This window comes from Rattus norvegicus, chromosome 5 (genome assembly GCF_036323735.1).
Source record: "Rattus norvegicus strain BN/NHsdMcwi chromosome 5, GRCr8, whole genome shotgun sequence".
Lineage (NCBI taxonomy): Eukaryota > Metazoa > Chordata > Mammalia > Rodentia > Muridae > Rattus > Rattus norvegicus.
In genome coordinates, this window is record NC_086023.1 from 27,477,765 (window position 1) to 27,501,926 (window position 24,162).

Genomic DNA, 24,162 nt, shown 5'->3' on the forward strand with positions numbered 1-24,162 from the left:
TGCTGACACCTGAGTTTTTTATCTCAGTCATTCTGACTGGTGTGAGGTAGAATCGCAGGGTTGTTTTGATTTGCATTTTCCTGATGACTAAGGATGTTGAACATTTCTTTAGGTGCTTCTCAGCCATTCAATATTCCTCAGCAGAGAATTCTCCTTAGCTCTATACCCCATTTTTTAAATTAACTTGAGTATTTCTTATATACATTTCGAGTGTTATTCCCTTTCCCGGTTTCAGGGCAAACATTCCCCTCCCCCCTCCCCTTCCTTATGGGTGTTCCCCTTCCCACCCTCCCCCCATTGCCGCCCTCCCCCCAACAGTCTAGTTCACTTATACCCCATTTTTTAACAGGGTTATATTGTTCTCTGGAGTCTAACTTCTTGAGTTCTTAATTTATATTAGATATTAGCCCTCTCAGATGTAGTATTGCTAAAGATCTTTTCCCAATCTGTTGGTTGCCGTTTTGTCCTAATGGCAGTGTCCTTGGCCTTAAGAAGCTTTGTAATTTTATGAGGTCCCATTTGTCTATTGTTGATTTTAGAACATAAGTCATTGGTATTCTGTTCAAGAAAATTTCCCCTATGCTCATGTGTACAAGGCTCTTCCCCACTTTTTCTTCTATTAGTTTGAGTGTATATGGTTTTATGTGGAGGTCCTTGATCCACTAGCACTTAAGATTTGTTCAGGGCAATAAGAATGGATCGATTTGCATTCTTCTACATGCTGATCTCCAGTTAAACCAGCACCATTTGCTAAAAATGCTATCTTTTTTCCACCGGGTGGTTTTAGCTCCTTGGTCAAAGATCAAGTGGTCATAGGTATATGGGTTCATTTCTGGGTCTTCAATTCTATTCCACTGATCTACCTGTCTCTGTACCAATACCATGCAGGTTTTATCACTATTACTCTGTAATACAACCTGAGGTTAGGGATGGTAATTCCCCCAGAAGGTCTTTTATTATTGAGGATAGTTTTCAATATCCTAGGTTTTATTCCAAATGAATTTGCAAATTGCTCTTTCTAACTCTATGAAGAATTGAGATGAAATTTTGACGGGGATTACATTGAATCTATAGATTGCTTTCAGCATGATGGCCATTTTTACTATATTAATCCTGCCAATCCATGAGCATGGGAGATCTTTCCATCTTCTGAGATCTTCAATTTCTTTCTTCAGAAACTTGTAGTTCTTGTCATATAGATCTTTCACTTGCTTAGTTAGAGTAACACCAAGGTCTTTTTCATTATTTGCGACTATTGTGAAGCGTGTCATTTCCCTAATTTCTTTTTTGAGCCTGTTTATCCTTTGAGTAGAGGAAGTCTACTGATTGAGTTAATTTTATATCCAGACACTTTGCTGAAGTTGTTTATCAGGTTTAGGAGTTATCTAGTGGAAGTTTTTGGATCACTTAAGTATACTATTATCTGCAAATAGTGACATTAATTTGTATCCCTTTGACCTCCTTTTGTTGTCTAATTGCACTGGATAGGACTTCAAATACTATATTGAACAGGTAGGGAGAGTGGGCAACTTTGTCTAGTAAATCTGGTGGTTCCTCAGAAAATTGGACATAGTACTGACATCCCAACTATACCACTCTTGGGCATATACCCAAAAGATGCTTCAACATACAACAAAGACACATGCTCCACAATATTCCACAAAGTTCATAGCAGCATTATTTATAATAGCCAGAAGCTGGAAAGAACCCAGATGTCCTTCAACAGAGGAATGGATACAGAATATGTGGTACATCTATACAATGGAGTACTACTCAGCTATTAAAACCAATGACTTCATGAAATTCTTAGGCAAATGGATGAAACTAGAAAATATCATCTTGAGGTAATCCAGTCACAAAAGAACACACATGGTATGCACTCACTGAGATGTGGATATTAGCCCCAAAGCTCGGAATACCCAAGATACAATTCACAGACCACATGAAGTTCAAGAAGAAGGAAGACCAAAGTGTGGTCTTCAGTCTTTCATACAAGGGGGAACAAAATACTCAAGGGAAGAAATATGGAGACAAAGTGTGTAGCAGAGACTGAAGGAAAGGCCATTCAAAGACTGCCCCACTTGGGGATCCATCCCACATACAGTCACCAAACCCAGACACTATTGCAGATGCCAAGAAGTGCATGCTGACAGGAACCTGATATAGCTGTCTCCTAAGAGGCTCTGCCAGAGCCTGACAAATACAGAGGTGGATGCTTGTAGCTAACCTTTGGACTGAGAACAGGGTCCCCAGTGGAGGAGTTAGAGAAAGGACTGAAGGAGGTGAAGGGGTTTGCAACCCATAGGAAGAACAACAATATTAACCAACTAGATCAACCTGAGCTGTCAGGGACTAAACCAACCAAAGAGTACACAGGGATGCACCCATTGCTCCAGCTGCATAGGTAGCAGAGGATGGCCTTGTTGGACATCAATGGAAGGAGAGGCCCTTGGTCCTGGGAAGGCTGATGCCCCAGTGCAGGGAAATGCAGGTGGGGAGGTAGGAGTGGGTAGGTGGATGGGGGAGTATCCCCATAGAAGCAAGGGTGGGTAGGATGGCATAGAGGGTTTCCAGAGGGGAAACCAGGAAAGGGGGTAACGTTTGAAATGTAAATAAATAAAACATCTCATTTTTAGAAAGAGTCATATGTAACCACCGTAGTCCCACAATATTTCCATAACAGCATAAACACACAGAAAATATTAAAACCTCATAGCACCCACTACCAAGAAAATAGTCTGCCCCATTTTTCATACTGAAATTCAGGTTTTAGCCTATCATGGTTAGTTTTATTTTTGAATGTTTATAAACATAGGGAAGTTTTCTCAGTTGTAAACTTTCACCCCATACTTATTCTGGAGGCATATGAACAAGTTACAGGAATGATGATTCTGGTCCTGAGAGCAGACAAGAGCAGGCAAACTTTCTCTCGTTCCCTGTGCCTCAATGTTCTCATCTACAAACAAGAGCTTTGTCTGGTTCTCTTAAGGCCTCTTCAGTCTCAGAAAGCCCCTGTGTCTGGTTTTCCTCAATTTAATCAGTTTACTAGAGTTCGTTCCCCACCCCACCTCCCATGGCCCAGGGATTGAATCCCAAGTCTAACACATGCTAGGAACACGCTCCACCACTGACCTATATTCCTTTCTTCTTACTTTCAATTTTTGAGGCTTGATATCATTAATTCCTCAAAGACAGATTTGAACTCATTACTCATTCTACATCCCAGGCACGTTCTGAAGTTGTAATCCTTCTCCCTCAGTTGTCTGAGTAGCTCAGATTATAGACCTGCACCATCATGACCAGCCACTGAGCCTTTCAAAGTAATCACATAGGGGATTGGGAAGGATGGTTATTTTTGTTGAATTTGGATCGCTTAAGATGGTTTGTTAGAACTCTGTCTATGTTACAGCGGAGACTTCTATTTTCCAATTGCTGTTGATACAGGTCTTTATCCAGAAGTACAAGCAAATGTGACTGTTACACTTCAAATCCTTGCTTCCTTTACTATGCTATAGTTGAGGTATCAAGACAAATACAATTAAAAAGGACAAGAACAGTAGAAGGCATGGAAAAATTAGTCATGATTGTTTTTTTCATTTCCCTTTAGGTCATAGAAAATGTATATCGGAGAAGCTGGCCACCTACAAAAGACCCAGAATCTTCACATTTCACATGAACTCCTTCACTCAGACAACAAGCAAAACAATTTCTCCAATAAAAACAAATGAAAAATTAAGACATTTCTACCTGTTTTCTATGCCTACAGTGTCATACAAGTCTGAGAATCTTTCTGAAATGCAGGTGGTTTATGCTACTGCATTATTCAAAGAAATCTTGTTGATCCAAGAATGTCCAAAACAAAGCTCCAATTCCTTCAAATGTCAACAAATGCCAATCCTACCAATAGGAAATGACACCATATGTTGGGAGAACATCTACAAGGCCCTGCAGTGAACACTGACTAGGCTATCTTACATTAGTCACCAAGTAGAGAAAATCCAAAGTCTTAACCTTCTAAAGGTCATGATCGTGCTTGGAATTTCAACAGGATATTTTTAGAAGGAAGCTAGAGCCTTGTGTAAAGTTAGTGTTCCATTACTGCACGATAAACCAGATGCTGAACTTATATGATGGCAAGGTTAGTTTTGGCATACGTTTTCAGAGGTCTTAGTCCATGTTCAATAGATTTCAGTTCTGGGCTGAAGCAGTACTCCATGAGCACAAAGAGGAAGAAGTTGCTCACTTTGAGCAACAGAAAGCAAAGGAGGATGAGGAGGGGCTGGGAATCCCAGGATCCTTTAAGTCAGCTGACCTACTTCCATGAGGCTCCACCTCTTTTTTATTTTATTTTATTTTTTTATTAACTTGAGTATTTCTTATTTACATTTGTTTTTTTGTTAACTTGAGTATTTCTTATATACATTTCGAGTGTTATTCCCTTTCCCGGTTTCCGGGCAAACAAACCCTTCCCCCCTCCCCTTCCTTATGGGTGTTCCCCTCCCCACCCTCCCCCCATTGCCGCCCTCCCCCCATAGACTAGTTCACGGGGGTTCAGTCTTAGCAGGACCCAGGGCTTCCCCTTCCACTGGTGCTCTTACTAGGATATTCATTGCTACCTATGAGGTCAGAGTCCAGGGTCAGTCCATGTATAGTCTTTAGGTAGTGGCTTAGTCCCTGGAAGCTCTGGTTGCTTGACATTGTTGTTCATATGGGGTCTCGAGCCCCTTCAAGCTCTTCCAGTTCTTTCTCTGATTCCTTCAACGGGCGTCCTATTCTCAGTTCAGTGGTTTGCTGCTGGCATTCGCCTCTGTATTTGCTGTATTCTGGCTGTGTCTCTCAGGAGCGATCTACATCCAGCTCCTGTCGGCCTGCACTTCTTTGCTTCATCCATCTTGTCTAATTGGGTGGCTGTATATGTATGGGCCACATGTGGGGCAGGCTCTGAATGGGTGTTCCTTCAGTCTCTGTTTTAATCTTTGCCTCTCTCTTCCCTGCCAAGGGTATTTTTGTTCCCCTTTTAAAGAAGGAGTGAAGCATTCACATTTTGATCATCCGTGTTGAGTTTCATTTGTTCTAGGCATCTAGGGTAATTCAAGCATTTGGGCTAATAGCCACTTATCAATGAGTGCATACCATGTGTGTTTTTCTGTGATTGGGTTACCTCACTCAGGATGATATTTTCCAGTTCCAACCATTTGCCTATGAATTTCATAAAGTCATTGTTTTTGATAGCTGAGTAATATTCCATTGTGTAGATGTACCACATTTTCTGTATCCAGTCCTCTCCACCTCTTAAAGGCTCTGTCATCTCCCAGTAGTACCACGAGCTGGAGACAAAGACTTCAGTACACAGCCATTGCAAAGCACTTATCCTAACCACAGAAAGTGTTACTGGGGAAAAAGATATTAAAGGGAAAACTAGAAAGGTAAGTACATGTTCTGTGTACAAAATACTTAGGATAAGAAATCTTTCATCTGTTTCATGTATGCATACATTACACATGTGTACACACACACACACACACACACACACACACACACACAAGTTGAGTGATCCTGTGTTTTGAATGATATGCATCACATCGGATATGGGATTTTCTGCCTGTGGAATTCTATCAGTGCACAACAATGTTTTGGAGCCTGCATCATTTCTGACTTTGAGATTAGAGATGTTCAGCCCACAGTTATACATGGTAGGGAAGGAGTAATAGTAATATATCTGGGAAGAAGTGGAATGGTCTTGGGAATGACAGAAACCATAGCTATACCCAGGTAAGGGTAGTCCTCTAGGCAGAGGAAGACGTAATTACTCTGTAACTCAGTACTGAGTGCATGCATTGCATGCGTGCCTTTTTTTTTTTTTTTACTGCAGATGTAGTGTGCCTTGCTCCTGTTGCTGTGACTTCCTCCGCAATGATGGACTTCCAGCTTAAGCGTGAGCTGAAACAATCCCTTACCCTTTAAGTGGCTTTCGTCAAAATATTTTATCCCCATGACAGCACAGAAAATGAAGGCAATCAGTAAGCTGTACCTCTCTTGTTAGCTGCTTACATTTTAAGCAAAAGGGCAGACACACTAAAGTCTGGTGTCACAAAATACCAATTCGTGTATTAGCAAAACCTGAATTTTCTAGACTCTGGTGGGCTGAAGGTGCAAGGCTGCTTCGAAGTCTGCCTGTGCAAAGATGGAGCCTACTTACTGATGCCAAGCTTGCTGCAAGAGCCAACGGAGTCCACGCACATGCTCAGTGATCGTAAGGTTTGCAGAGGATGAACGCACAGCACACCCAAAAGACCAGTGCAACGTAAGACCTAGGCATTGGCACCCAGACAAAGGAGTCTACGTGAAGACAGAAGCCACACAGAGAGACAGGGAATCTGCTTCTATCTGCGGCTGCCACTTTGATATACGTGATTACTAATTAAAGATAGGCATTAAATTAACTGTGTGAACATGTCCCACAAACCCCCCTGAAATGCTTTACTTATTTGAGGGAATAGTATCTACCTTGAGTTTCTTCACTGTTGTGCTTCCTGGACCAGCATCCTTCCCAAGTTGGCCCCCTAGCTCTGTTTTCATCCTCTGACACTTATCTGTGAAGCCTACATTTCCTATATGCAGCTTCAAAATATGCTGCAAAACTGCATACTTGACTTTTTTGGGGTGTTTTGTCTATTTGGCAAACTCTTCCACGACTTCTGTTAAAGGATCATCTATCTCACTACCTGTGATCCTAACTTAAAGCGAAGTCATTTATGATCCTTCATCAAAAAAGAATACCTTTTCTGTGCCTATATTTTATTTCTAGAAGTAGAAGTAGTAGTAGGAGGAGGAGCAGGAGGAAGAGGGGGGAAGAGGAGGAGGAGAGGGAGGAAGAAGACGAAAGGGAGGAAGAGGAGGGGGAGGGGGAGGAGGAGGAAGGATGGAGGAGTGGAGGAGGGGGAGGAGGAGGAGGAAGGATGGAGGAGTGGAGGAGGGGGAGGAGGAGGAGGAAGGATGGAGGAGTGGAGGAGGAGGAGGAAGGGGAGGAGAGGGAGGACGGGGAGGAGGAAGCACTCCTCATACTGTTAATGTGGATGTATGAACAGCACTCAACTTTCTCATTACTTTCTGACCCTCTTCCCCTTGCAGGCCTGTTCCAACAAGGAGAGAACTGACCTTAGCATCATTGATACCCAGTAGTTTGGCACTTGACCCACCATAGAGAAATCCTTAAGAACTGTTTCTGAAAGTATGAATACATGAACAAACCCAGACATCTTAGAAGGGATGGCAGCAGGATCAGTTTGCAATTCAGGTATACTGACAGCAAAAGTATACAAAAGTATACAAAAGCAGCAGTTGTAAGAAACATAGGTACACAACAAACAGAGAACACTGTTTTAAAGAATATCTAACCCAAAATGTTCAGTTGACAGGAAGGACAGAAGAGGAAGACAAGAAAAAGAAGCAAGGTAGGCTCAAACGGTTTCCTATAGAACACCCCAAGGAGGGCACTGGTATGTATTCCACATGTCGTATTCTAAGTCTTTAGTGAATTTATTAGACCTGAACAGATATGACAGGACAGGGGTGCAGCTTCTAGTTTTCTAAAGTTCAGCTATTTTTAGCGTGACAGCAAAACTCCATAACACAGTTTGCTTTTATATAACATGTTATCAAATTCTCTCTCTCTCCCCCTCTCCTTTTCCATCTCCCTCCCCCGCCCCCCCCTCTCCCTCTGTATGGATGTAGTCTCAGGTAGCCTAGGATGGCCTTGATTTCACCATGCATCTGAAAATGACCTTAAACATCTGACTCTCCTGCCTCCATTACAACATGATGATAGACATGAGTCATCGTGTTAGGTTTTAAGACTGAACCCAGGGCTTTGTGAATGCCAGGCAAGTATAGTACCCACTGAGCTACATTCTGGGCTTCTCAAAATTCTTTTTCTCTTGTTAATGAAACAAAGGTCTCGCTGTGTTACTTAGACTGGCCTTGAACCCACTGCCTGAGGTAATCTTCCTACCTCACCAATCCCAAGTCCTGTTTATGGGTGCCAGTTACTACCAGGGGGATGAATTCATTGTTGATATATAGTCATCATTTATTGAGCACTTAGAAACTTAACCATGTGTCCCTTACCTAGGACACAGATTCTGTGAACAGCAGGAGTCAAAATTGGGTCTCAGGTTGTCCCCAGCAGACTGCAATGCCAACAGTCTTTACAACTGCTTCCTATCTCTGGCGTCGGTCCCAGACATTGGGAGAGTGGGCTGTTCACAGCTTTGTTCATGGTGGCAGAGTGGAATTAAGCATTAGTGTAAGTAACACATTGTGCGAAGGAACTACCAACTTTGTATTACTGTCTCTAAAGACAAAGGTAACTTTATAAAACCATAGTAATTTCCCTTTATTTTGTGTCTTCAGCACCCAGTTAGATTACACAAGCACACAGAAAGACAAGGGTGTGAGTCTCAGGGCTGCCACTTGTTTGAAACATGGGGCTAAGCCACCGTTACCATCAGCGTAATGAAGGTATCTGACTCTACCTGTCTGCCACAAAGGATAGCCATAGGCATCAAGCACCACAGCGACATTAGTTATGATTCTTACACATGGCTTCTTAATGTGCTTTAAAATTCTGCCTTTTCGATTCAACGGGAAATCTGTATTAGCTATCTTATTAGTAAATGTGTAAAGGCTTTCTTCTTTTTTTTTTTTTTTTAATTTCACATTTTCTCTATGGTCAAACAATTCTTTGGTAGAGGTGCAAGCCAACAAAACGCAAATCTGAAATGCCCTGTTGTACAGGCTATCTTCCTAGCCAAACTGTTGCAATTTTCTATAGCCCAGGGTAGGCCTGCTCAACAAAGATCATCACAGGTATGTTTGTTGACCTTTCCTCTTGGAAGGAAGGAACAAGGCAGGTTGGGTCATGGAACCCTCACCCCAGCATTAAGCTACCCCCCCCAACACACAAACTCTATGCAATTCTACACTCACTGTATGTGGCTGTAGGATCTCTGGGAGAAACAAGAGGCTATAACTGGGGAAGTGTGATGGTTTGAATATGCTTGGGTCAGGGAGTGACACTATTAGGAGGTGTGTCATTGTGGAGGTGGGCTTTGAGACCCTCTTTTAGCCATGTGGGAGCCAGTCTGCTCCTGGCTTTATTTGCATGAAGATGTAGAACTCTCTCAACTCCTCCAGTACCACATCTGCCTGGACACTGCCATACTCCCACCTTGACGATTAGTGGACTGAACCTCTAAACCTGTAAGTCAGCCCCAATTAAATGTTGTCCTTATAAGAGTTGCTTTGGTCATGGTGTCTGTTCACAGCAGTAAAACCCAAACTAAGACAGGAAGGATGAGTGGAGCAGCTCCCGTCTACACAGCACAGGAAGCTATCATTCCTGCTGTATGCATACCTTCCAGTATGGATTCTTTAAGGTTATCCATGCTCTTGAATGAATATAATGCCCCACCCATTACTCTAAGTAAGCCTAAATATCTCATTAGCTCCCCAAGATAAACTCTAATGAAGTCCCAACTTGGTTTGTGTTTGGACCTTACAAGAAGGGATACTGGGCTGGAGAGATGGCTCGGTGGTTAAGAGTACTGACTGCTCTTGCAGAGGTCCTGAGTTCAAATCCCAGCAGCCACATGGTGGCTCACAACCATCTGTAATGAGATCTGATGCCCTCTTCTGGTGTGTCTGAAGACAACTACAGTGTACTCAAATAGGGGAGAATACCTGTATGGGGGAGAGGGAGGGAGAGGGGAGGGGAGGGGAGGAGGGCTTATAGACAGGAAACTGGGAAGGGGAATAACATTTGAAATGTAAGTAAAGAAATATATCTAGTAAAAATATAATAAATAAATAAATCTTTTTTAAAAAATCATTAAAAAAAAAAATCTGGTTGTTTTCATCTCCCTCAAGTGAAGGAATTTTAGTCACATGCCCAAAAGTCTGAAACTTTCTGAGTAACACACGTTGTTACAAATCTGATACTTCAATACATACAAACTTTGTTTCATGCAAAAAAATTAATGTCTTAGTTACGTTTCCTGTTAGTATTATAAGATATCCTGACAAAACTCAAAGATGGAGAGATTTATTTTTAATTCAGTTCCAGGTTCCATCACATCAGGGAAGGGCCATGTCAGGGTGTCAAAAGCTTGAGGCATATGGTTGTACCCACCACAAGGAAGCAAAGAGTGAAGAATCCCTGTGCTCAGCTCACTTCTCCCCTTTTTATACAGTCCAGGAAATAGGCTTAGGGAATGGTACCACCCATGGGTGAGTCTTCCAATATTAATTAAAATAATCAAGATAAAGTCCCTGAGGCTTGTATCTCAGGTGATTTTATATCTCATAGTGCCGACAATTGAGATTAACCTTCAATATAAAATATAACCTTCAATATAAAAAATAACTTGTCTATATGAATCAAGTAAATATGAAATATAACTGAATTGTATGACAAGACTGGTTTCTCAAGCGCAAGGCATCTGACTTCGCATATGTAAATATTCCAAAATACTGTAAATCTACTTCCAAATATTTCAGGTAAAGGATACCCAACTTCAACATGTATTCCTCAGAAATATGAAAAATACTAGTGACTGGCTTTTATTACAGTAGTTACCAAAGGTAGAATCTGATGCAAATTCATCAAGATTAATTAATTTGAAAAGCAAAATAATTTATTTATTTTTTATTAGATATATTTCTTTGTTTACACTTCTTTTTCTAGGTTTCCTGTCCATAAGCCACCATCCCCCCCGCCCCTCATATGGGTGTTTCCCCCCCAATCAACCCCCCTTACTGCTCCCCCTCCAACATTCCCCTGCACTGGGGGTCAAATATTGGCAGGACCAAGGACTTCCCCTTCCACTGGTGCCCCAACAAGGCTATTCACTGCTACATACGCAGTTGGAGCCCTGGGTCAGTCCGTGTGTACTCTTTGGGTAGTGGTTTAGTCCCTGGGAGCTCTGGTTGGTTGGCATTGTAATGCAAAATAATTAAAGGGAAAGAAATATGAGATTGTATTATAGTGCCCGAGGAAAATGTGCTTCCCACCTATGATGCAGGATAAAGCTAACAGAGCAATTTCGCTACGGTCATCTTGGTAAGTAACAATGAAGGGCACATCCTAATATACATACTAATCTTCCTGACTTAAAATCAGAGGTTACATTTGATGTTTTTAAAACAAAATCACGGACAAATTTCAACATAAGGCATACATGAAGACACGTTAGAAGGAAGAGTAAGCAAGCAAGTAAGCCCCTACAGAGAGATTTCTGATGGAAATCTCTCTGCTGAGCGCGGGACAAGCAGGCTTGCATCTACGTTGGAGTGTTCCTAGGAGAGCAGCAGGGAATGTGGGCCGGAGCCCGCAGCCATTTTCTCTTTCATTTAAAGGTGGGAATTGTGCAAGGCCTTCCCTACTGCTCTGCATCCCACTGGCTCTGCAATCAGTTTGCTAGGAAATTGAGAGACAGACACGTTCTCTGCTGTCGAGAAACCCAATCAGCAGACGGTCATAGAAGGGCTTCCGGCAGGAGCCTTTCTCCGTGTTATTGCTGTGAGAGAAAGGAAAATTAATGTGCCAGAAGTAACCCCTTGTGAGGTTTTCATTCTCTAAGGCTACACACTTCACAAGGAGGAGTGGGAGAAGGGGTACATTTGGACCACTTTGGGGAGATGCTCTGGCTAAGCTGCCAGGCTTCAGCCACAGTGTGATGGGAAGAGTGGACAGGGCCTCCTTCCTGGCCTCCTCTGGTGGAAGAATAATGGACCTTTGTTCTCCTCAGAATTAAATACCAACTACAAACCAGCAGGAGTCCAATATTCAAAGCTTACCCTGAACAGGGAACATAAATATTTTTTTCAGCTAAGAGACACTAACTAATCTGACACAGTAAACATTCTATAAAGGGCGACTGTTTTCCTCTGCCCCCTTGATGGAAATACCGTGAGGTGCAGCTGGGAGCCTTCCATGGAGGCAGGAAGTATTTCAGTTCATTAAATGGAGTTGGCTGCCTCCCCATAGGGTTATTTTAATAAATTATACATCATTCCCCTCCTAAAGTAATAATCCTTCAACAGATGTGACCCCATATGCTAAATTAGAAATTTTAGACACTAAGCGATGCGGTCTTTTAGAGGTAACAGAAAGCCCATCAGTGCCAAGGCGGGCCACACTCTTACACAGTCTTACGAATGCCCCCTCTGAGGTTCAGGAGGGAAGAGCTCAACCCTGGCTTCACTCCAGACTCAGTTCTGACCATCCTTGTCCTCCGCTTCTCTAACCATTAACTGAGTATTAAGCAACACAAGACAGAAGCTGGAAGTGCAGCCCCAAGCTGGATCCCATGCTCAGCACAGGCAAAGCATAGGCCCCAGCCTCAGCAAGTGAATGGGTAAGGGCGACAGTGGCTGGACAGGGACCTGCTCAGCAGCAAGCACAACTCAATGTAGAGACATTGACACATTCAACGTAGAGAAGGCAGAGAAGCCGACTGAATATGTACATGTTCAAAAAGCATCACGCGTGGCTGAAATGCATAAGGCTACTACCCATATTAACAACCCCCAAAGCGTTACTGCCCAATGCAATAACTGGCGGTCATTAAAATGAGATCTGTAGTCTCTGATTATCAGCCATGAAAGTCTGTAAAGCCTCCACTGTCAACGATGTATGTCAGAAAACTATCTTCCAAACTGCACTGATTTTGTTTAAATGGTGATTAATAGTACTTGAACTCTTCCTTTAGGAGCTTTGTTTCTGTGAAAGTGATTTCCCATGAATATCAAAACAATGCCCTTCATATAATCTCCAAGCCTGGCCATGGACCACTGTCTCTGGGAGAACCTAAAAAAAAAAATAGGAACCCCCAAACCCCGATGATGGGTAAGCAGCAAGTGACTCTGAGGTACAACATCTCTCATACATCGACACACAGAGGACTGTATGGCAACAGTAACGACTTAGGGATTTACAAGAGAGTTCTTGATGCTGGATTTTCACTGAATTGCCTCACTCTCAACAGGTTCTGTAGGTTTAATGGGCGTTTGTCAGCATAATAGTGACTTCCTTCAATCAGCACGTAATTCCTATGATTATGTATACGTATATGATGTATAGGTACAGGTATATGATATATAGGTACAGGCATATGATGTACAGGTACAGGTATATGATGTATAGGTATATGATGCATAGGTACAGGTATATGATGTATAGGTACAGGTATATGATGCATTGGTACAGGTATATGATGTATAGGTACAGGTATATGTGGAGATATCACTGTCAAGCTCTAATACAAATATGATCAGAATAAGAGACATTTCAACCGAATCTTTCAGATTTGTTCCTGAAACCAAAACGAGCGCCTGCACACCTGGTGTTACAGAAGTTCTGAATCTTGGCTTTTGGGAGCAATGGTGGATAGAAGATGCAGACCTTTGGCAAGCAACCCAACTGTGACTATCTTGGTCTCCAGAGAATGAGAAATGCTTACCCTTATCTGGGCAACCGAAAAGGGGTAAAACTATTTCTGATAGTTTAACAAACAGGGGAAAAGTTATGTGTTTAACTGGTACATTTCTCATTATAAACATACATGATTTTAATTTATAGTAGAACCAGGGACTTAAACATATAAGTTGCTATAATGTAGAAGCAAGCCATTAATAGCAACAAATAGCAGTACAGTAGAAGGGGGTATTTCCTTCAAATACTAAAGTTATGGTTAAATATGACAATGTTTTAAATATCTTACATAACTCATGAGACAACGGTTCCCTAGAAACTGTTTCTCAAACCAGCTTTAAAGGGAAACTTCTAAAAGCAGACAGGGTGACCAGGTCCTACTCAAGAAAACGAAAATAAAGAAAACGGAAGGAGATGTGAATGGAGAACAGGATGGGGAGAGGAGAGTACGGGAACAGACAATGTCAGGTGAATTAATTAAGGAAACCAGATAAAATGAAGTGAAAATTCTTGGAAGCCACAAACTTTAAGAAGTAGGGCTGGAGAGATGGCTCAGATGTTAAAGAGTGCTGACAGGGGCTGGAGAGATGGCTCTTCCAGAGGTCCTGAGTTCAATACCCAGCAGCCACATGGTGGCTCACAACCATCTGTAATGGGATCCGGTGCCCTCTTCTGGCTTGCAGGCATACAAACTTAAAAAAGTAAGTCATAAAGAATTAAGCTGAATATGCTTGTCAATTAAAGAAATTAAACTTGCCGTTCAAAATCTTCCCACAGAGAAAACTCTAGGCCCGATAATCTCAACTGGAGAATTTTACTAAGTATCTGAGGAAGAAGTAGCACAGAAACTCTTGAAGAAAACAGACTGTTTCTCAACCTACACCATGAGCCAGCATTACTCAAGACCAAGAGCAGACAAAGACATTACATAAAAAAAACACTAAAAACTAGTGTGCTTTACGAACACAGGTGCAAAGGATTCTCGGCAAACGTCTGGCAAGCCCAATCCAACAAGACAAAGGGAACTGTACAGTAAGGCTTAACTCCGAACCGTACACTGCTAGGCTAACATTTGAAAATCAATGAAGGCTATTTATCATACCAGGACAATATAGATGAAGAAGTGAAAGAAGCTATTTGCAAGATAATGTTTTCTACTTTTTGAAACTACCGCGGCATACTCTCCAAACTCAAGATGAAACAAAACAAGCATACCTATAAAAAAAAAAATACAAAAAAATAGGTAGAGACACTTCCTCCAAGACAAGGTAATATGAGGAAGTTCAACAAAGGATGTTCAAAACCATCCGTCTTAGGAAAATGAAAGCTAACACCAAATGAGAAATAAACACAGAGCTATCGGAGTGGCCGCAACAGCCGGCAGCGGCCGAGTAACAAATCTTGGCAAGGGTGGCCAAGAACTGACACGTGATCAAGAGAGCCTGAAATTAATTTGTACGTCCATTTGACATGGCTTAGGAATTTCTCCAGAAGTTAAAGACATACCATGTAATACAACCTTTCTACTCCTATAAACCTCAAGAAAAATGAAAGTACGTGTCTTCACAGTGACTTCGTACATGGATGGAACTAATCCAAACGCCTGCGAGTCAACTGATGAACGAACTCTAGTATAGCAATAAAATCCACAGCACTTGTCAATAAAAATAAGGTACTGTCCTGGTATATATTTAAAAAAAAATGCCTAACCTTTTACCCTGTGCCGTGCTGGCACCCGTAGGGCCACGTGGCACTGCAGGGTATTTTTATCTCAGGAGCTCCAAGCTGCCCTCAGGTACTCCCAGACCCAGGCAATCCGAGAGCCCTTCCAGCGTGGCACCTTGCCACACTGATCTCTAGAGTCAGTTCTGGCACCCGTGGGGCCATATGGAATTAACCATAATTTATCTCTGGTTAGCATCTCTCCTAGTGGCTAGCTACTAGCCGTGAACTCTCTGGTTCAGCAACCTGGTAAAATCAGGGCTCTAGAAGTCCAGCATGGGCTGGCCTATCGTGGCCCCTGCCACGAACTCTGTCCAAGCTCCCAACAACCGTGCCCTGGTAGTTAAAGTATAAACTCCCAATTACCCAGTGAAATCAGGACTCAAGAAGCTGTAATTTATCAATCAGATTTATATGTTAAACTTCCAATCCACAATACATCCACACGATAAACTCACCACCAAATAATAAAGATATAAACTGCCCACCTAGATAAGATAAATTGACCTATAGAAATCCACCCCTTAAGAAATATTCATAACAACCTCAATCTACGTAGAGATGCATGGCAAGGATCATTTACATCTGCCTCCATGTTGCCTCTCTGCTCCTTCCTGCCTCCCCGTTTCCTTCTAAAACTTTGTTCCCTCCTCCATTCCTTGTCCAATGACAAGTCTTGTTTTTACCTTGTATCTGCCTTTACCTGCATAATGACATCAACCTACAAGGTATTACTGAATACTGTTGCACAAATCGCAAACTAACTGCTCAGTAAATCTCTACCCTCAGGCTGGAGAGATGGCGCAGCGGTTAAGAGCACTGACTGCTCTTCTCTTCCAAAGGTCCTGAGTTCAATTCCCGGCACCTCATGGTGACTCACAACCATCTGTAATGGGATCCAATGCCCTCTTCTGGCCTATCTGAAAACAGCTACTGTGTATTCATATACATAGGATAAATAAATAAATAAATAAATAAATAAATAAATAAACAAACAAACAAACAAACACACACACACATACCTACATCTTCAACAACAACAAAAACCCCTCCACCTTCAAATAGAATTTGAAGTACATTCTATAATTCCACTAACCCAGAGTCCTGGAAGAGGAAGGCAAATGCCCAGGAACCTGGGTTTATCAGTGACTGTGTGGTGTGGGGAGGGACAGAAGATGGGACGCAGAGAGTACAGGGGACTTCTGATTCCCCGGGTGTGAGTATTATCTGCATGGTGGTAACTTCTTTGCTGTGACACAGGTCAAACCCTCAGATTGTGTTTCCTGAAGTTTATCCTGCCTACGACACATCAATAAAAGCATTACAATAAACATGTAAAACGTAATTACAGTAAGATTCTATTTTTAAGAAAAACTCAGAATAATTCTGAGGGGCAGGAGACATGGCTCAATAGTTAAAAGCACATGCTGCTCTTGGAACAACAGCCCCGGGGAATCCAGTGCTCTCTTCTTTCCTCTCTACCTGCACTCATGTGTATGCACACACACACACACACACACACACACACACACACACACACACTCACACACACACTCCAGAATTAAAAATAAATCTTTAAGGTAAAGAAAGAATAATTGTGAATACCACGGTTGCACACTTGTCCTGGATAGTGTTTATAATTTGTTTGTTGTTTTGCAGAAATCTTAAAAAGTCCAAAGACTGTGATATTGATCCTGTCTGAAATGTCAAAACTCCTCACATAGCCCTGTCAGACAGGACTGAATCTCCCAATCAGTTTAAACAGCTGCATCCATTGTGCGGTGGGAAACCCCAACACAGGATCCGGCAGTATGTCAGCCATGCTAAGAGCAGCTCCCAGGCACTCTAGCACACACTTACTGAGGCCTCTCCTCATGCTAGTTAGGGCAACAGATTCAAAACTACACCAAATATAAATACACACCCAAATGCCTCAGATAATGGGGAGGTCCACAATGCATACACCAAGCTGGAAGTGACCAGCCAAAATAGGAATTAGTGTACCCACAGACAGGCACTCTACTTGGGCCAGTGAGAAAGGAAATTTAGACAAATCCAGTGTTTGGAGCCTTTAAAACGCAGATCTAACTTGGGGAGCAGGAAGGAGGAAAGTTGATTCCAACATGAAGGAAACTGGGGACGTTGAAACAGAAAGGAAGTAACTTCAAGGATTCAGAGAGACCATGGAGGGGTTTCCAGGGTGAGGGCCAAGGCCTCAAGGTGGCCTGAAGTCAGATGACCTGTTTCTCTGACAATGTTCTGGAGAAGGAAGACTTTGCTCTGCAGACAGTGTGGTGTTACTGTGGCTTTAATGGTGAGGATAACAGACCAGCTTGAAGCCTTTCTGGTACACACATAAGCAGAAATAACGTAGCAATAGACAGATCCTTTGCGATATGATGACCGCAGGGCCACGAGGACGCAGCAAAGGGAGAGGAATTATTTAAATTTCTGTCATAAATGAATGACCAGATGTTAAGAGAGGGAAAACGTATTGAAAATAAAACTCGATTTCCTATGCTTATACACGTTCATGTTGCTTTTCATAATGCATGTCTGAACACACCACCACTTAGAAGGTGGTGACATTCCACAATATCACAAATTATTGTCATCCCCCAAGATATATTATGCTGTGATCCTTTGTATGAATAATGTGTGGTTTATTTTTATGCAACAGCACACCACATGTTTTGGTTTCTTAACAGATGGCAAACTCTTTATACCACCGTTTTAAGCTTGCACACTGGGAATGAAAACTATTTATACAGTAAACACTTTAGCTGATCCTATCTTTGGACAAGTTTAATTAAAGAATGAGATACCAATTGCACAATCAAGGAGACTCATGGGAGGAAGAGGGAACTTGCTTCTTTGCTGAATACATTATTTTACTCTAGCAATTTAAAGCATACATGGAAATTAATGGCACTGTTGAGTCTCCCCAAAAATCCCTTAAGCATTTAGCTTTTTTCCATTGCCTGTTTTCAAACTCCACGTTAACACCCAAGGTGGAAAGAAAAGTTCACTGGCTGTTTATTTAATGAGATGCCATCACAAGCCTCCCTCTAATGGCTCCCCAACATGCCTGCACCTCATTCAGCTAGTGGACGTTCACTTTCCCTAAATACACACTTCATGGAGAACCAGCCCCAGAGAATTGGCATCCTTCTCTTGCAATTAAGACATTAGGAACAGTAACCAGGCTGTCATGTCAGAAAGTCATCGTGTTCACCCAGAGCCTTGTGCAACAAGAACCAATACAGATCGCTCGATTGCTAGAACACTTGAATTTGGAGACCATGTAAATTTTACTTAAAACTACATTTTGGGTTTCTTTTGAGGCTGGATCTGTCATAGCCTTGGTGGTCTGAGACTCTAGATAGAGGCAGAGTGATCTTGAACTCAGGACATGCCTCTCTCTCATCTTTGGGAGCCAGGGATTAGAGATATTCACTACTGTTTCAGACCCCTAGGCTTCCTGTTTTTTCGTTTTGTTACATTTTGTTTGTCTTTAATCCATCACAGGGAGAGGGAATGGTACGAGCTGGTGACATCTGTAGTGCAATGTACAAGGAACAAAGCGACACAGTCACGTTCAGTAGACAGAAACCGCAGGAATGAGAGAGTATACGTTATTTCACAAGCGAAGAAAGAAATGTTCCCCGAGACCAAGCGATGGGTTCAGAGTCCCAGGACAAACAGGACAGAGCAGAGACTTCGGCTCTGCTCCAGGCTCCTTTGTGTTGTTTCAGGACAGCGACCCTCCAGTTTAAAATAAGTGATTTCACACAAATGGCAGGAAAGAACATGATGGAGAGCAGGGGGGGACTACATTAGTGGCTGAACAGGTTAATGCTCTCAAATTTTCTGCGTTCTCAGTGACGACCTCAGCGCCCAAAGCCACACTCAGACTCACCCTTGATCCTAAAAGCTCAGTAGAACTGAGTCCTGGTGCCTGAGAAAGCAGAAGTGGCCGCCCGTCCACCGCCAGCGCACTAACCTTGCTCGATGCTGTTAATCTGAGATGTGATTTAAAGATACTTCTCTCTCTCTCTCTCTCTCTCTCTCTCTCTCTCTCTCTCTCTCTCTCTCTCTCTTTCTTATTCCCCCCTTTCCAACAAGTCTCTTCACTTGCATTTCATAATCACTGAGAAATACTGAAGGAAGCACACTGTCAAGCTATTATCATACTTCTCAGGGGGTAAAAGGCAATCTGCCTCTGGCCTCCTTCCTCAGGAGGCACAGAGGTACGCAATTAATGGCACAACAACACATACCCTGCTGGGTCCTATACTGTTCGACTCTCGTGACTGTCTGCAGATGCCATGGAAAAAAAAAAATATACTGCCAAGAGACGCACGCGGGGTTCGCGGCAGCAGTTAAAAAAGCGAGATGCCGTATGAATCAAAGTGACAGGGCCCAGAAATTAAATGCTCGCCCAAGTTCATTGGTTTTATGTCCAGGCTATAATTTGCAATTAATGCTATGTCCAGCCTCTGGCTCACTGAATAACATCACTGATCCGTCGTCAGTGCACACACTGGGAGCCAGTGAGCCTCAGGGGCGGAGGAGTCAAATTTCTAGGAAGCATAAAAATTAAGGTTTATTACCTGAAGCACAACTTCATCAAACCCTGGCTTTTACCTAAAGGGTAACAACTGAAGGCGCCATGCTATGTAAACATATTTTATCTGAGTTGATCTTTCAGTGTGCTTCACACACATGAGCAGGGTTAGGATGGCAGGTAACACAGTAAACCAGGCTCCAGACAATGAACACTTAAAGGGGGATGCGAACAAAACCCAGCACAAGAACCAGGACAGGACAGACAGATGGTGATCCCATCAGCACAGTGAGGACCCAGAGTAGAGAAAGTGTGTATCTCTCTGGATAGTGGAAGAAAAATGAGGCCTGCTTGCTTTCTAAAGAGTAAGACCGCCAGGGCTGAGGGAGTCTATCCTGCAGAAAGTGTTCTGCAGATAGCACTGGCCCTCATGCCCCAGTACTGCTGCTCTCTGCAAGAGAGATGAGTTTGCTATGAGCAGGAAGTCCCACAGTTCCTTTCTGTATCAACCTACTACCCGGTCATTAAAAATAAGAGGGTATCAGAATGCATCGAACTTTTACATGAATATAACCCCTGCTGGATACTTGAGGAAAAGCCTAAAAGGCAATGCCATGCAAGAATGGCTGTGGCCCCAAGACAGAGTGAAAAGAAAATGTTAGAATACATAAAATACTTTCTCTTAATTCCTTTCTGTGCACATACAGATGTCTTCTTAAAGAGAAACAGAGAGAGAGAGAGAGAGAGAGAGAGAGAGAGAGAGAGAGAGAGAAATAGTAACTCAAAAATAAGTAAATAAATCCTACACTCTCTGCTTCAATCACAGCCAACTGGAAAAATGCAAAAATTTGTAAAACAACTGTACGCACATTGGCCTTAAGTAGTCAGTACACCTACTAGTGAATGATCTGGGAGAGAACCATGAAAGCTATTTTAATCATTTTGGTTATTTTATTTATTAAGTTTTGTTCTTTTGCCTGTCCTGGGAGCTTGCTACATAAATCAGGCTGGCCTCAAACTTGTGACAATTGCCCCTGCCCCGCCCCTGCTAGAGCTGAGATTATAGGCGTGTGGCACTGGGCCACAACCCTTGGTTGTGTTTTCTTGTTATTTCAGTATGTTAACAGACAAAACAAAAAGTTCTCCCTGGAAACCTGAAGCAGGTCCATCCTAGCATCCAGTTGAAGCTGCTGCCGTCTGAGTGGAAGGCACAGCAAGACCATCAGGAAAAGGCGACGGGAAGTGAAACCACAAGGTGAAAGACATCAGGCTTCCATTTCCCCAAATCATGTGACCACACACACATAGGCAGTCAGCGCTAGTAACTGCTGTGTCCATGTCTGCAGACGCCCTGCAGTCAGTGCCTAAGCCCTACCAAGTCAGTTTCCTCTAACAGCGGAGCAATTAAGACTCTCAGAGAAGGTGTCTCCCACTGGACGGACTGGTCAGTGAGGAGCAGAGTGGAGTCAGGAGTCCCAGTCTGCAGCCTGGAAGTGGAAGCGAGTGCCTTGCACTTGCATGGCCTGGGGGGGTCCCACCCACCTCAGGTACCACCTGAAGCACTAAAGGACCCTCAGGGTTCCCTCCATTAGCATCAGTGCAGTCATGACCACCCTTATCAGAAAACCCAGACTAAAGAAATGTCCACACTCATCTCCCATAATACCTGAAGTTGAAAGCTGGAAATTTCTCAAATCATTCTCCCTTACTTCTGGTTTAAATCTGTGAGGGACAGGAAAGGAGGAGAAAGGGTGACGTCTGCAGGTGAGACAGACAGAAGAAGGGCAAGAGAGGTGTGGGAAGAAGGGTCATTCTAATAAAAAGAAAAGGTATGCTCTACAGTCTGTGGTGCTACATAAAATGGTAGACAGGTTTCTTCCCAGGAAGAATGAACTAGGTTGCCCAGAGCAAAACAGCCAGGATCTTGTCTATTTTCTCTATGACTGGTGGGATGGCGTGACCTTACCGATGGGAGATATAGCCCAAGCAGCTGCCTAACACTGTAGGCCCGGCTAGCCCCATCGACAACGTGTTGTCTGTACGTGAACACCCATTTTTGAGTCCGACTCACAAACGGCACACTCATGGGTTAACAAATGCAACGAATGAGACAGAACAAGCACAGCCATGTATTATAATAGGTGTTATGGCGATGGTCCCACCCCTTTATCAAAATAGTGCACTACACTGTCCTCAGGGAGATCTGAGCTGACCCAGTCAGTCCCCGTGTGCCGAGGTGAAGTGAGGCGAATCTCTTAGACGCTGGAGCACAGTGTCCTTCAGACAGGGATTTCTGCATTTGGGCATCCTTGACCATGAGTGTGCAAAACCATGGGTAAGAAGCGGACTGTGCCCTTTCTACAGTAAATAAAATCTTTATGTTTAAGGGAAATATAAAATTATATGCTAAGAATTACTTACTATTAAGGCCAGCAGAAGCTACCCATAGAACCATAAAATAGAAAACACTACAGGAACGGGCCTATGGAGTTATGGAACTCTGAATAAGGTAATTCTCACTGTCCCTTTTGAACTAACGCTAATGCTGCTAATTTTACGCCTGATTTAAATAAACTACCCATCGTTCTATTTATAGCACATTTTCTTGCAAGTTTAAGTTAGTCTAGGCATACATAACTAACATGTTTAATTGATTGAGTATACTGATAGAAAGAATGTTGATAAAGTCACGGGAGTTATTCTGGCTTAACGTGCCACAATTCTCTTCGATTTAAAAGAAATCGAGATGCTAACAGACCATTTAAAAATGCCCTAACATTTTCTTTCTCTCCCCTTAAGTAGCTTGTTTTCCTTTCTTGCCCACATTGTCACAATCATTACACAAATTAGTCTTGGCAAATCTGGAGAGCTCAATGGGGAGCATCGGAATGGGATTTTAATGATAAGGAGGAAGTTGCTATTACGGCCCTGCAGAGCGCTTGACTGAGGCAGCACTCTGGTGGAAACAGGTGTCCTGGATCATCATGCGTCCTACAGTAGAGCTGAAACCCTGTGACGAAAACTAAGAAACAAAGCAAATGGGTATTTCAACACAGCTGAAAAGCCTCGACTCTACTTGCCGTGACTGGTAATATATGCTGAGCTTATTTAAATCCCTAAAATTGCTGTAATTAAACTTCTCTCTAAATCAGTTATGTAAGAGTCAGAAATCTCCTATAATTAACTTATCTGTAGAAGTAATCAGACAATAACCGCCGATGTATTTTAGGAGGCACCGACACCGCCGTGGCTGTTGAGCGTGATGGCGATAATGAATCTCGCACGGCAGTTACCCCAGACCCGCTTCTCACAGCTGTGGAGTGGGGTTGAGATTACTTTTCCAAGCTCTTGGACTGAGCTGACTTAAGCGCGGTTTCTACCTTGTTCTTCTGTAATATGGCGAGATCACTGAGACAGAGGGTTGCGGTCTGAACTGACACACCAGCCAGCACAACAAAGCCCAGATGGGATGATGGTACGAATAGTGAAGGGTACTTTGTGTTCTTGGACTGCTAGAAGTGGTGAGCGAAAGCATGTTATGAGCAGCTAAACTGTGTAGACCTAACAATGTGGCCATTCAAGGCAGAGAGGCCTTGACCAAGTTCATGCAGGCCAGATGCATAGGTGGAGTGATTGTCCCTTCGTGACTGGTGTCTTCACAGCCAAGTGCGCAGTTCTTGTCCCCATAGGTGATTATTAAGGGAAGTATCAAACGTCTCACTTTATATTTCCCAAGCTTCCTAGCTCATCGAGTCTTTTGGTATCTGTGTGTATACTTTGTTGCTATGGACGAGAAGTATGTGATGTCCCTATGCGCAGTCTGAGTTCTCTAGAACAATAGAGAATGGAACTGTTTCTTGTGCTCCTGCCTCTGTGTGTTGAGCTTACACAAATACTTCGTCTTTTGAGGCACATGAAGCTAATGTGTAAAAAAAAAACACACAGGGAAGTAACCGTACCAAGGAAGCCCACATATGAGATGTTCAGCCTGCTTAATACTAAGTGGACTGGAATAAACACTTCATTAAAATGTCATCAAAACCTCATAGGTAGCAATGAAAATCCTAGTAAGAGCACCAATGGAAGGGGAAGCCCTTGGTCCTGCCAAGACTGAACCCCCAGTGAACGTGATTGTTGGGGGAGGGTGGTAATGGGGGGAGGATCGGGAGGGGAACACCCATAGAGAAGGGGAGGGGGAGGGGTTAGGGGGATGTTGGCCCGGAAACAGGGAAAGGGAATAACAATTGAAATGTAAATAAGAAATACCCAAGTTAATAAAGATGGAGAAAAAAATTTCATCAAAATATTTATAACCACTTTTTGAAGGCAATGGAGAAGGAGCAAGGGTGGCAGAGACTAGCATGTGCTGTTCTTAGAAGAT

At 42.8% G+C, this 24,162-nt stretch overlaps 1 protein-coding gene and 1 long non-coding RNA gene across 8 annotated transcripts in view; both read right to left on the reverse strand.

Annotated features, from left to right (window-relative positions):
* The window catches only part of Asph (aspartate-beta-hydroxylase), a 212,587-nt gene that overhangs the window by 78,832 nt on the left and 109,593 nt on the right, over window positions 1-24,162 (reverse strand). The gene's annotated exons all lie outside the window — the stretch shown is intronic.
* Window positions 16,714-24,122, reverse strand: LOC120102823 (uncharacterized). The gene is made up of 2 exons (XR_005504630.2): window positions 23,162-24,122; window positions 16,714-22,803 (listed from the first exon to the last, which is right to left on the reverse strand). It is a non-coding gene; the product is annotated as an uncharacterized LOC120102823 (long non-coding RNA).